Source organism: Calypte anna, chromosome 3 (genome assembly GCF_003957555.1).
Source record: "Calypte anna isolate BGI_N300 chromosome 3, bCalAnn1_v1.p, whole genome shotgun sequence".
Classification (NCBI taxonomy): domain Eukaryota; kingdom Metazoa; phylum Chordata; class Aves; order Apodiformes; family Trochilidae; genus Calypte; species Calypte anna.
Window position 1 is genome coordinate 96,234,600 of NC_044246.1, and position 13,415 is coordinate 96,248,014.

Below are 13,415 nucleotides of genomic sequence, written 5' to 3' on the forward strand. Positions count from 1 at the left end.
AGATACTATGAAGACCATGAACTTGACAGTAGCAACACAGAGTATTGAATGAAAAAGAGAGTGAAGTCTCTTGAAGAATTTGAAATATGAGCTGGAAATATTCTCTTTTAATCACCAAGTTTTCTAATGAATTTCATATTTTTTATAAAACTGTGGCAATAAGTTCCTAATTTGTTCTCTTAAAATACTTGCAGTGCATACAGAATGACTAGACCAACTTGCAAAATGGTCTTGACAACCCATAGTCAAGAAAAATAGTCCTACAGGTATACCTTTGAAACAATATCATGTGAAGAATTCCTTAAAAAGCTAGAGATACTTTATTTTCTAGGCCAGATCTTGCACATTCAATATATCCACACATTCAATAATATCCATGGGCTCATAACACAAGATGAGAGTTTAATACATAAAATGTAGATTCACAAGTCCCTCGTCAGCAACCTCCTTTATTTAGAACTTTTGCCATGGAAATAGCTTTACCTGAATTGAAAATAATATATACAGTTCTTTGAAAACAGTTTGGGAAACAAAAAGAATGTAACAAGTTTTACAGAATTCCAACTTTCAGTATTGCAACTACCACAAAGACTCCTCTTCTTCCACATGATTTAAAGAGATAATGTTGACAACATTTATTATGAGAACTGAAGTGTATGATGTTCCTGGGAACCATTTATAGTGCAATCACAGTCTTAATGTCTATTCTGAAGACAAGTTACCTTCATTTTCAACTGCAAGAGAAGTATATTAATCATATCACAGAGTAGCCTAACATGATGAGAGAAAAATAAATACGTAAAATGCCAGTTTGAGCTTCTTGTGTGAATCATGGCCATCAAAAATGATGCTAGATCAATCAGAAAAACAGAATTAGCATACTGAATTTATAATTCAAAATGCTACCTTTGCTTAGCCTATCAGGTACTTTTTATCATAACAGACAAATAGAACAAAAGCCAGTTACAATAGCTTTTTCATAGCACATTCTCTGAATGTAATGAATCTACTTCTGCAACAGATACTATAAACTCAATAGAGCTCAGTGACCTATTTTTACTGTTTCCATAAAACATGATAAAAAGCTCTATGGTGTACCAGAAAAATACTATCTGTGGTGTTTGAACAAAAATTTGAATAACACTACAGTATGAGAGGTAAAATCATCCAGACTAGATTACCTAAAATAAATCTCTTAAAGGAAGTGATACTCAGATATTAAATTGTAGTGGAACAAAGCAATCAGATGCCTCTGTATTACTCTCTGTGAAATCTCAAGCCTGGGGCTTTAGGCATTGCAGTACTGGGTCTTAACCAGCTGCGCCACGAGAGCCTCACCTTGGAGGTGATGAGCACTGTTGACACAATAAAGGTAATACAGTGCTTGAGAGTGAGCTAGTCTGTGGCTGTGAGTTTCACCTTTTATTGGCCCCCTGGTCCTGCACATGCTCAATAGGGGGCCTGCCCTAATTGGGCACAGGTGGATTTGATACCGGCTCACACCCACTTCTCGGTAATCAGAGGCGTCTGATTGCTTTGTTCCACTACATTAAATTGTTACAGCATTTTATTTATAATATTTTATGTATAAGTTTCTTACACGAGTCTTACAGATAAACGTGAAGGAAAATGTGCATTGACAATATACATGACATATCAAGGGACATATTGTTGTAGATAAGATACAGATAAATATTCTGTAAAACTGTCTAATGCAATGTTCCATAAATAGTTTTTATTCAAAATAGTCCATCTGCTTAGCAAATAATTAAAGGTGGACTACTATTACTACTACAAGTCACAATATACAGTAAGAAGGAGAAAGTAGGGAAAATTGCTAGATTATTATACAACAGTATAATTAACCAGTAGATGAGAAATCATGGTGATCTTCGAAGGAACATTTTGGAATTATTATGCAAGGCCTGAAGTACTCCAGGTTCAGGTTTCATTCTTTCAGTGGCAAGAAAGGCCACATTTTAACAGCCTAATATTTATAAACCAAAGCACTCCTTGGTCAACTAAACAAAGGACTTGAATAAACTCAGATAACTGGTTTGATCGAGTTCAGTTTTTTGAGGACCTATTAAATCTGAATAGTCTCCTCTTCCACATCACATGCAATACTGTTTTGTTATTATGAAATCCTACTTTGAATATAATTAAATCTTAAATTCTGCACTTTCAAAATATAGAAGATAATAATGCTAATTATGTAATATAATATATATATAAAAATAAAATGTTAATTTTCAATATTAACATGATCAAACAACTAATGAACTAAAGAATTTTTAATATTTCCTAGTGCATTCTCAGAGGGTCCACTCTCAAAGCTAAAGTTTGAGGAACGTTTCCTTGTCTTTACTCTTCTCCTCACTGTCTGCAAGGCAGAATTCCTGCTGTCTCCCCGACTGTTTTTCGGATACTTTATCATACACTAATGCAGATTCAATACATACAGAGGAGTATTAACATTCTTGTACCTCGTTCTTTGCTAATGTCTTACAAATTGCTTGTTTAGCAAGTAGAACTTTTGTCCTTTCTATGGGCTTCTCAAGGTTCAGTCTCCTGTTGTGTCCAATAATTCCTACTTTCCATTCAACATTAGCGAGCATAAATTTGATCTCTGTGTGTGTATCTTTTTCCAAAATCATAATTTCTGGCCTAATTTGAGACTCTTACAAAGACTACAAATGATTTAATAAGAAATCTGTGCATGAGGGTATTTTTTCCAATTCTTCTTTGCACCTTTTGATAATTGTAGGACCTCATGCTATCATGATTATCTACATAAGATGTATTGGTGGCTACCTTAAATCCCAGCTTTCTCATTCCTTGCAGGCTAGGCAATATTCCATGGACAGAAATGCAATAACACACTTGTTTCTTAAAACAAAAACAAAAACTTTGTTTTGTTACACTGCAAACCATTTAGGATCTCCTGAATTAATACATTTAATAATACATTTTAAAAGTGACTAAGTGTTCTATCCATTATTTTATTTCAATATTTAAGCCAAAATAATATTCACAGATTTTTAAATTATAACATTGGATATTAGAAAGAATTTCTTTACCGAGAGGGTGATCAGACATTAGAATGGGCTGCCCATTGAAGTGGTGGATTCTCTGTCCCTGGAGATATTTCAAAAGAGACTGGATGTGGCACTCAGTGCCATGGTCTAGCAACCACAACGGTGGTTCAAGGGTTGGACTTGATGATCTCTGAGGTCCCTTCCAACCCAGCCAATTCTATGATTCTATGATTATGAAACTCAGAAAGCTGAAAAGGAACTAGAATATCTGGAGAAAACACCTAAAAAGTTTGTGATTTTTATTGATTTATGACTTCTCTATTGCCTGATGTTTCAGATGGCAATAGAAAATCAGACACTAGTACAAGAAAACATAAGATGATCTTAAAGAAGCAATTCTTAATAAAGTGCTCATCAGAATTATTAAGAAAAAATAAGTAACTTTGAACCCAAGATATTACATCTGTCCAAGAGGCTTCAGGACAAATGGCTCATCTTGACACAGAAGCATCAGCAAAGCAGTGTGCAGCCTGCTGGAGCTCTGAGACAGAGAAGCTGTAAAAGCAGGCTTGTTTCCAAGCAGCACAGAATCACTAATTTTAAGAATTCCCTTGAATGAAAAAAGTTATCCTTTATATGCTAATTGATTCAGTTCAAAAAACAACTCATTTGTTAGAAGTATGAATAAAAAAAGGGAATCAGGAGGCAAGGATATCACGCATGGATTTTTGGAAAGAAAGAGTGAAATAACACAGGGAAAATGGTACTCAGTTCTCATTAGGAAATTCTTCTCTCAGCTGCTGTGGTTTGAGGGAGGGTATCCAATTGTAGAAAAGAAGATTAGTTTTTGTCACTTCACTGACCATGTCTGACAAACCATTTGTCAACACAAAATGGGAAATAGTAAACATTTAAGATTTATAAACAACTTACAAATGGCTGCTGCAAGCAGTATCTCAGAAGGAGCTGGGAGTTAAATTTCTTGCTGTGCCCATGTTTCTGTTTTCATTTAGCATCAGCGTGTAAGTTTACCTTCCCTTGTTATGGCAAATAAATCAGTCAATTTAGGCTTGGGCAGCCTTTCAAGTCCCAGTAAGTATACTGAGAGACACTTTTATGGGCATTGTAATATATAATATCCTATGGAGCTGAGCAGCTTTCCCACCCCAGGGACTATTGAAGGAATTCACCTCACAGTCATGATGCTTTTGTTATTCCTGTGTGATGTAGGAGACCCCAGATTAAATCCCTGTCCCTCTCTCCTACCTCTAGCAGAATGATGCTGTATACTCATTGTCAGGTACTGGCTGGTGTCACCAGCAATCTCTTATGCTGCACTTTCTCTGTTCTCATGAAAGAGTAAAAGGAGGCAAGGATGTAGTCTTAGACACCAACACTTTAATAAGAGGCTAAGTTTCTTCTGTGAGCTACTGAATATCTCTTATATTTATACAATAGATTTCCAAAACAAGAGAGGGCGAACTTTTTGTGCAAATAATTTCCTGCTTAAATGTTATTGATTTGATTCTATTTGCACCTTGAATGTGCCTCTCCTATTTGCTGGATAAGGAGCTAACTATTAACTAGTAATTACTGGAGTTCTACCCTTTTCCATTTGGAGTAGAAAAATCTATTCTGAACCTAAAAATCTTTCCTTACTTGATTTCTGGTGAAATTATGATATTTGGAAAAAAAAATTAATTTTGTCAGCCTGGCATTTTATCACAGAAACTGGTTAGTCAAAAAAAAATCTTGACAAGATTTAATGGAATTAAAAGTGCAGAAGTTCAATATTTTCTGGCTTGCATCACTGTAAGAATAAATATTTAAAAGCTCCCTAAAATGTTTTAATACCCTTCCTTTTTTGAGATGGTAATAGGAAAATTCAACAAGAGCTAATGTAAAAGAGGAGCATTAAATACTGTATTTATTCAGCATACCCATCTTGCTTCTGACCCTTGGACTGCCCTTGTATGAGATGAAGGGTAGCACAGGGCAGATTTAAGAGCTGCATCTTCTAAGCATTTGATCATTAATGGCATCTGTGGGAGGGGAGGCACTCAGCACTGGTCAGGATGAACACTTTTGAAACATGAAATGTTCAAAAGGAAGAGAGGGCAGAGGTTACACCAACTGCCATCGTTCCACTGACATCAGTAGAGCTGCAATAACTGACAGAACAAAAATCTGACCGAGACACCTACCATGAGCTTTCTATTGCATGAACTTGAGACCACATCCATGCATGACAGCAGAGTGGCCCCACGCTTTGGGTAGGCTGGGAAGAGCAACCCAGACATGTCACAGGAGAATCAACCCTCCTTTAAACTAAAAGCCCCAGGACCCTGCCTATGCATTCCTCTCAGTAGCATACCCCTCTTCCACGGCTGTTTCTGCTCGTGGACATTGGCTGTCCTCACTTGTCACTGATTACCCCTGTTTATATCCCTTCACCAGGTTCATCACTGCTGGATGATGCTGAACATGGAAAAGAAGCAGAAAAACCACGAGAGTCCTTTCATGGTCAATTCAAGCCTTGTACATCAGGAAAGGCTTTATTACTGATTCACTGGAGTCTGCAGGACTGTCCTGCACACCTTTCTGTTCAGAAATCTGGTTGGGCACCTACAGGTGAAAATGTTTGTAATTATTGCATTCAAACACTGCAGATAGCTATCCAGGAAATGACAGAATTCATGTCCATTTCTGGATCCTTTGGAACAGACAGCTGATCTCTAAACACTGGTCTCCTTTCCTGGTGTGGGAAAGTGATCTCTAGCTTTTTGCTAGCTATTTTTTAGCTATTTTTTTTAGCTATTAGCTTTTTGTTAAAAAGTTGCAGTTTCTTAGAGTTCTTGGGCAGAAAGAAACTGTTCTGTTCCTCAAATTCAGACGAGTTTTGTTTCATTGTCATCACCATGCACAAAGAAACTCCAACATGAACAGTATTTTTAGCTTCAGATCCCTTAAATCAGAGATCAGATAAAAAATGTAATTTCAGGAAAGAGAACTATATAAATATGATGGCATAAACTTCTTTTTATTTAGGTCTTTAACAAAGGTTAAATAAAACCCATTGAAATTGAATTATATACTAAAATCTCAACATCCATAAGCAAGTCTCATTTACTAAAACATTCAATTCTTATTTCTTACTGGATCTAGTATTACTCACTTTCATACTTTAAAGATCTCAAAACAATAACACTGTCACACTGTATTAACATTTACTTTTAATAAAAAGGTTTCGTTTATTACTAAGATACTTCCTAGGAGAGGAGCTGTAAAAATATTTTACAGAGAGCCGAGCTGTAAAAATATTTCAGACCATTAACTCCTTCTTAATTATAATTAATTATTGTCTTACAATAGAGCAGGTATGCAAAAGACCTCAGTGCTCCATTCTATTGGGCATTCAATATCAGACAACAACAAAGATCAAGAAATAGCCCTTATCAGGATGAGATTATGATCTGAACACACAGAAACAGAGAGGCAGAGATGAGAGGAACTTGTACAAAGTCACATAGCAAATAGGTATTGGGCCAGCAATCTGGATCCCAGAACAGTTCCTCTTCCATGCTGCCTTATCATATGTGTGGAATAATTTTTAAGGACCCTTTCCTGGGCATCAAGGATTTCCATTTTAAATAGATCACTAACTGTTGGTCCATTCATATAGACAGATTAATTGGGAAAAAATATGACACTGAATGTCTATTTTTACCTGAATCTTTTGGTGCATGCAATTTACCAGCTTAGAGGAGAGGAAATGAGGCTGTAGTGAGAAAAATAAATCACCACACTTTTATATAGCATTTTGTTAAAAATGATGTATCATACCACTGACTTTTAATGAGGGTTTTGAACATCTCTGCTGTAAAGTGGGACCCATCACAGAACATTAAGGAAATATCATGTTCTGTTAGGAGAAACTGAAATGCTGACTTGATGTAGTTTCCAAGGGAAAAAATATTTTATATACACAAAGTTTCAAAGTTCTTGTGCAAAGGAATTAATTCAGGGAATCATATAACTGTGCCATGAAAAATGTAACACATTTCTTAAAAAGAGAAACAGAAACACTTATCATTTGCCTTAACATTATATTGATGTAAACTCCAGGAGGACCATCAATCTCTAGAGGACAGGAGCCTGTTCTATCAGGTGGGAAATAATAAATGTCAACACAAAAAATAACAAGGCAATTATATTTAATAGTCTGCTGACACTGATTGGCAGAAATAGTGACAGAGATTCTTATTTCCGAATGACCTAAGGATTCATTTTAGAAAGCATAATTTCAAAAACTCAAGATTTTTGTCTCATCAGTTTATAGCAGTAGGAATAAGAAAGTTCTTGTTCCTTGTAATAGAAATATATTGAATCCTTGTTCAATGAGGTGTGGACACTGCATCTTTCCCCTTAGAGAAAGACAATTGCAGCAGTGATGAGAAAACTTATATTTGTTGCTTTCTCATCACAAAATGCATTTTTTTGTGTGTATTACAGAAAGGCTTGTGGATCCGAGATGATTTTTTAATAACTACTCTTTCTGCTTTAGTGATTCTTAACTGGTAATGCTAAGAGACAAATTATTCGCTATGGTAAGAGCCAGAGAGAGGGGCAGCACTGAAACATATCAATACCAATACAGTTTAGTTTGGATACAGAAGTATTAAGTGAAGAATTATATAGAAAAAATGACCTGGGACAAGATTATAGAAGGAGCTGCCCAGAAGTGAAACTGTGTGCACCATGTTTGGATTCTGGCATACTTCTCATCATCAAAATCCACAGACTAATGATCTGAACATAATATTATTGTTCTTACATTTAAGGATGGTAGGTGCTAGGATGCTCAGGCCCTGAACCCTAGGTGCTAGGATGCTAAGGATGCTGAGGATGCTAGGTGCCTTGGTTTTGTGAGAGCACTGTAAATTGAATTACTGCATTTCAAAAAGCACACACATTTTCACTTCTCTTATAAATACCTAGGTATCTCACAGAAGGGCCAGTTACAGGATAGACAGCAAGCATCCACATCTGGAAATGATTTGATATATTCTATATTGTTTAAAGGAAGCTGTAAAGTGTCAAAATTATGCAGCACTTATATGACCTTCTTAGAGAACCTCTGCATTATTTTCCAGAGCTCAGTATCTTGTTTGGCAGGCTACATCTTTTGCTGATAGCTTAACAGCTTATTCATTATGTACTTTGCATTCATCTTACAATTTCTATTGATCACAAAAATTTTTTTCTGTCCTTCTGTCTGGGTGATTTTTATGAAGTTTTATTTTTTTCCTACAAAAGGATAAGATATGAACTTTTACATAACAATTTTATAATAATTTTATTCATTATATGTATATATGCATCAATATTTTGTTAGATTTCTAGTGACATTTTATTCCTCTGAAGGCACTACATATTTTTTCCCAAAAGGGTATGATGAAAATTCTTTCTGAAACAAGTTTTGGTAAAAGAAGTTTCTTAATTGGAACATGCTTTTTTAAAAATTGCAAATTCTGATTTTTTTTTTTTTTCTCCAAAATGAGGTTTGAGCTCTCTATTAGACTTGGAATAGCGTAAGAACAAAGCAGTGGAATGGTAAAAGATCAGAATTTTCCTCTTTTTTCTTTCTCTTTCAGGAGAAATGTAAGGAAGCAAATGCCTCAACTGAGACCCCAAAACTGATGGGCTTGAAAATCCCTGAGATCCACTTACCTATTTAGCAAAACAATATTAAAGTAACAGCTTTGGAACTGTCATGTAGTTCAAAGCCCTTTGAGAGATAAAAAACATTATTATTCTCTAGCAAATTTGCTAACACATGCCATAGCTTTAAACTTTTATTTATTTACAGTAAATGACCAGAACAAGTAAGGTTATGTCTACTAACTTGAATGCTTCCTTTGTGACTTTTTTCCTTTGTCAGACAGATGTGCACTATACCCAGAAAAAAAAACTTAACAAGACAAAATACCACTCCATCTGACAGATGAGAACACCATGTTTTTCAAAGTTCTTTGTTCTTTTACATTCTGTACTTGATCTGAAAACTATTTATCTTCTTAAAATCTGAAAGAAAACAATACAAAATGCCCTTAAAAAGACAAGATTGGCTTAAGTTGCCCCTGCTCTAGAGGGGCATGTTGATATTGACTGAAATTGAATTCCTCTTTCCTACCTACATGTACAGTGGTATTTTCTCATTGTTTTGAATTGTTTCATTACTTTAACCTCCTATCACTTGAAAGTAAAAGAATATTTCTGTTTTGCATAGATGGTACAAAGGCCTCAGGTAAACTAGATTATTTTCCATGAACCACTGAAAAACAGGGTAAAATCAAAATTGTTTCTGTGATCAGGGAATTATTGTGCTCAGAGCACAAAACAAGCTACAGAACCTTCCTTAGGGAATATACAGAATTCATCCTAGAAGTAAGCTAGACAGAGAAGATGAGTCTCCAGAGACCTGGAGCACATGAAGCCAGGTGGCAGGTTAGTGACAAAGAGAGATTTCATGTATTTTTGCTCCATTTCAATGGAAACCATGTTTTCCTACTGCATCTCACTTGGCTGTCACCCTGTAGACCTTCTGCACTCCTCCTACCTGCTCCTGCACAGCATCCTCAGCTGCTGCTGTCTCCTGCTCCTCTCTCAGCACCTACCCAGCAATACCAATGCATCAGCCAGAAAAGTATTTGACTTGGCTCCCCTCAATACTATACCTCATCATTCAAATACTGAAATAATACTTTTCCAGACTTACTCATAAAGAAATCCTCTTTTTTTTTTTTTTTTTTTTTTTACCGACTACATAAGAAAATAGGAAAATTGCTTGTAGACTCCTATTTTATTGATGTTAATTTGACAGGTGTTTTGCCAACTCCTGGGAGACTCAAGACACACCTTTCAAACTTGGAAATTTTCTTACTGTAGGAAATGATTCTGGATTTTAATAAAAACTTATTTTCATTCTTTTAATATGGGGGTAAATGTAGACTTGTTATATTTAAAACACCATATATTTAAAATACTTATGGGAAAGTAGACTTTGAAAGAGGAGCAACTACTATTGAAATGATCAAAGGGCGTATCAAACTATGGATGCTTTAAACTGTTTACTTCTAGTATTTCATGGAAGTAGTTCTAATTTATGAGGCAGAATTTAGTAGCTCTTATTACTTTTCTTCCTACATCACAAGCTGCACTTCTTTAGAAGTATTACACACACAGTATCTGAATGACACAGGAGTGGGTAATGGTTATACAGAATTGCTTTTTGCCCCAGCTGATCCTGCAGAGGCTACAAATATCTATGGGAAGAGCCTGAGAAGAGAAGGAACGAGCACCATGTGAGCACATTGTTCTTTCAGATTATTTAATGGTTAAACAGCAATATGAAAGTCTACTGTTTGTTTTTGGTTTTTTATCTCTACCTTTTTCTATGGGAAGCTATACAGATTCCACCTAGCAACTCTTGCATTTCAAAGCTTGTGTGGCAGAAACAGTGTCTTGGGCTACTTCAGTGGTGTTTAGAAGCGGGCTGGGAGTGGGGGTGGAGTTCAACAAACATAAAGCTTACTTAGGTATGGTATTTTAACTTCCTATAATAACTGATTTTTCAATTTGCTCTGCTATAGTTCAGGGCTCATTAACATTTTCATTATAAACCATGGTTACTTCGCTATGGATATCAGCTGTCACTAGCTGCATATCTGAAAATAAAGCAGATTTTCAACTTCAAATCCATTACTAGAAAATTCTGGATGGCTGAGAAAAAGTATTTAATGCAAGAACAAGATGCACTGACTCAGGGACAGTGAAACATCTATCCTTTTGCTCATAGTATAGAAGCATACTGTTTAATAATTTCTAACTAAACAAACTTGGACTGTGCAAGCAAGTAGGACCAAACATTATAAACATAACATTGTGGACCTTAAAATTTATAAGAACACAAAGTCAGACTCAATGTTCATTTAGGGGCAAGGAGGATTAGGGGGGTGTCATCAATGGGTATAAATACCTGATGGAAGGGAATGAGGAAGAAACCAGCCTCTTCTCTGTGGTCCCTACTGGTATAACAAGAAACAATAGGCAGAGAGGGAAACACACCTGTGAAGATGCCTGTTGTTCCATCTGAACACAAGAAAACATTTTCTTATTCTCTCGTCAAACACTGGAACACGTATTAAGAGTATTGGGCTCTATCTGGTTCAGTACATCTGTAACTGCTGACTGGGGAGTGACTGAAAGGAAAGTATTGATTAAGATGCATCAATGGCCAAAGTAATCATGTCCAGGAGACTAGTTTGTCAGAACATGGGAGGCCCAAGTCATGTTTATGTAAGAGAGATTTGACCCTTAGCTGCTACAATATCACATGAAAGATCTTGCTACCAAATGCACATTTCTATGTGTGGTAAGCTTACTTACAGGGTCTGTCCAGATGGAGTTGAAGCACTATTTTTGAGGATGATCCAAAGGCTAGATCTCCAAGAATGTTTTGTTGGTGGCCCACAAGAAAGTTTCTGTGTTTGTGGGACTGGTCAATGAAAAGCAGTTGCCAAGAGAAGTTAGGTGTCTATGTCTTTGAAAAGGAACCACTTCATGAGAGTTATGAGTAGCATCTCAGCTCCTAAGTACTTAGCAAAAACACAGATACACACTGTGGATCAAGGTCTCCATGCTAGATTATGACTTACAAAGGCTTATAGGTCATAATTTTCAGAAGTATCTGAATTTTCCAAGAAGAGTTAATGATTTTATTATTTTAATATGAAGCAATTTTTGCTATTTAGTATGGTCTGGACCAGCAATTTTAATCAGGTAGCTGGCCTTTGGAGTGATTGTGAGTATTAACCTTTAGAGTGCATTAAAATTGAAATTTAGATGGAGATGGTCTACAGGTTTTTTTAAAGTTTTGTGTCTCAGTATGCCACATCTTTAATATTGTAATACTTAAAATTTAAAAGCCCCAATACGATTATTTGCTGCTGTTTCCAAGTCAGCAAATTAGCAGCACAACACATGTTATATAGGGAATATCTCATAAACACAATCAAAGCCTCTCAGCATCTTCCTTTTTTAGATTTATTCTCCTTCACTCTGCTGGGTGTGAACCAAATGACACATCATACACCTCAGAGACTCTTTTGCAGCTACTTGCTCAGACTGAAGAATTTCATCTGTTTTATTAAGGATCATTAACAACCCAAAACATATCCAAACAGTTTCTGTAAAACCTAAAAGCCAAAATTATTACATTATTATGACTAGTGTTTGGGGTTTTTTTTTCTCATTCAACCAGATTAGCTTTAACAAGCAACTGGCTGAAGCAATCTCCATAGGACTGAGAGGTAGAGAGGCTCATTAAATTATATCAGGAGGATTCTGCATGTTCAACTGCTGGTGAAAGGTATATGCTGCTAAAGCAATGAATTGTTTTTAGCATCAGAGTATAAATTGTTACATACTGCATTTTGAAGTTTATCTGGAGCAAATTAAAAAAGCAGAAGTAGACTGTATAAATTGTGTTTGAAGAACTGGCAAATGTATCCACAGAGCATTCAAATTCACCCATTAATAAATAATTTACATCTGTAGGACCTGAATGCAAAAAGATTGTATTTACCTGCTCTGAATAATATGCCTCCACTTTCTGTACTATCCCAAGCTAATTTCTCTGATGAGCTCCAAACCACCTTCAAATTTTACACACTCAGCTTTTCACATTGGAGTTATATATACTTTTTCAAATATATTTGAAGTTAATATATTTCAAGTGGTGTAATACTATTAGCTGAAAACAGTGTTATTGACACTTTATTGTCTCAAAAATGGAAGAGCTAATCTTTAAAATTCTAACACAGTATTTATGCTTCCGTTTAGTGAAAACCTATGGACTTCTATAAAATATATTTTAAAACTCAGTATCACAGAATCACAGAATTTCAGAGCTGGAAGGGACCTCTAGAGATCATCTAGTCCAACTCTCCCACTAAAGCAGGATGACCCAGAGCACATTCCACAGAACAGCATCCAGGCAGGTTTTGAATATCTGCAGAAGAGGGGACTCCACAACCTCCCTGGGCAGCCTGTTCCAGTGCCTTGTCATCCTCATAGTAAAGTTTTTTCATATGTTTAAATGGAATTTCCTATGTTGCAGCTTGTGCCCATTGCCCCTTGAACTGTCACTGAGAACAACTGAGAAGAATCTGGCTCCATCTTCCTTCCACCCACCCTTCAGATACTTGTAGACATTAATAAGGTCTCCTCTTACTCTTCTCTTCTCTAGGCTAGGGAGTCCCAGCTCTCTCAGCCTTTCCTCCTAAGAGAGATGCTTCAATCCACCAGTCATCTGTC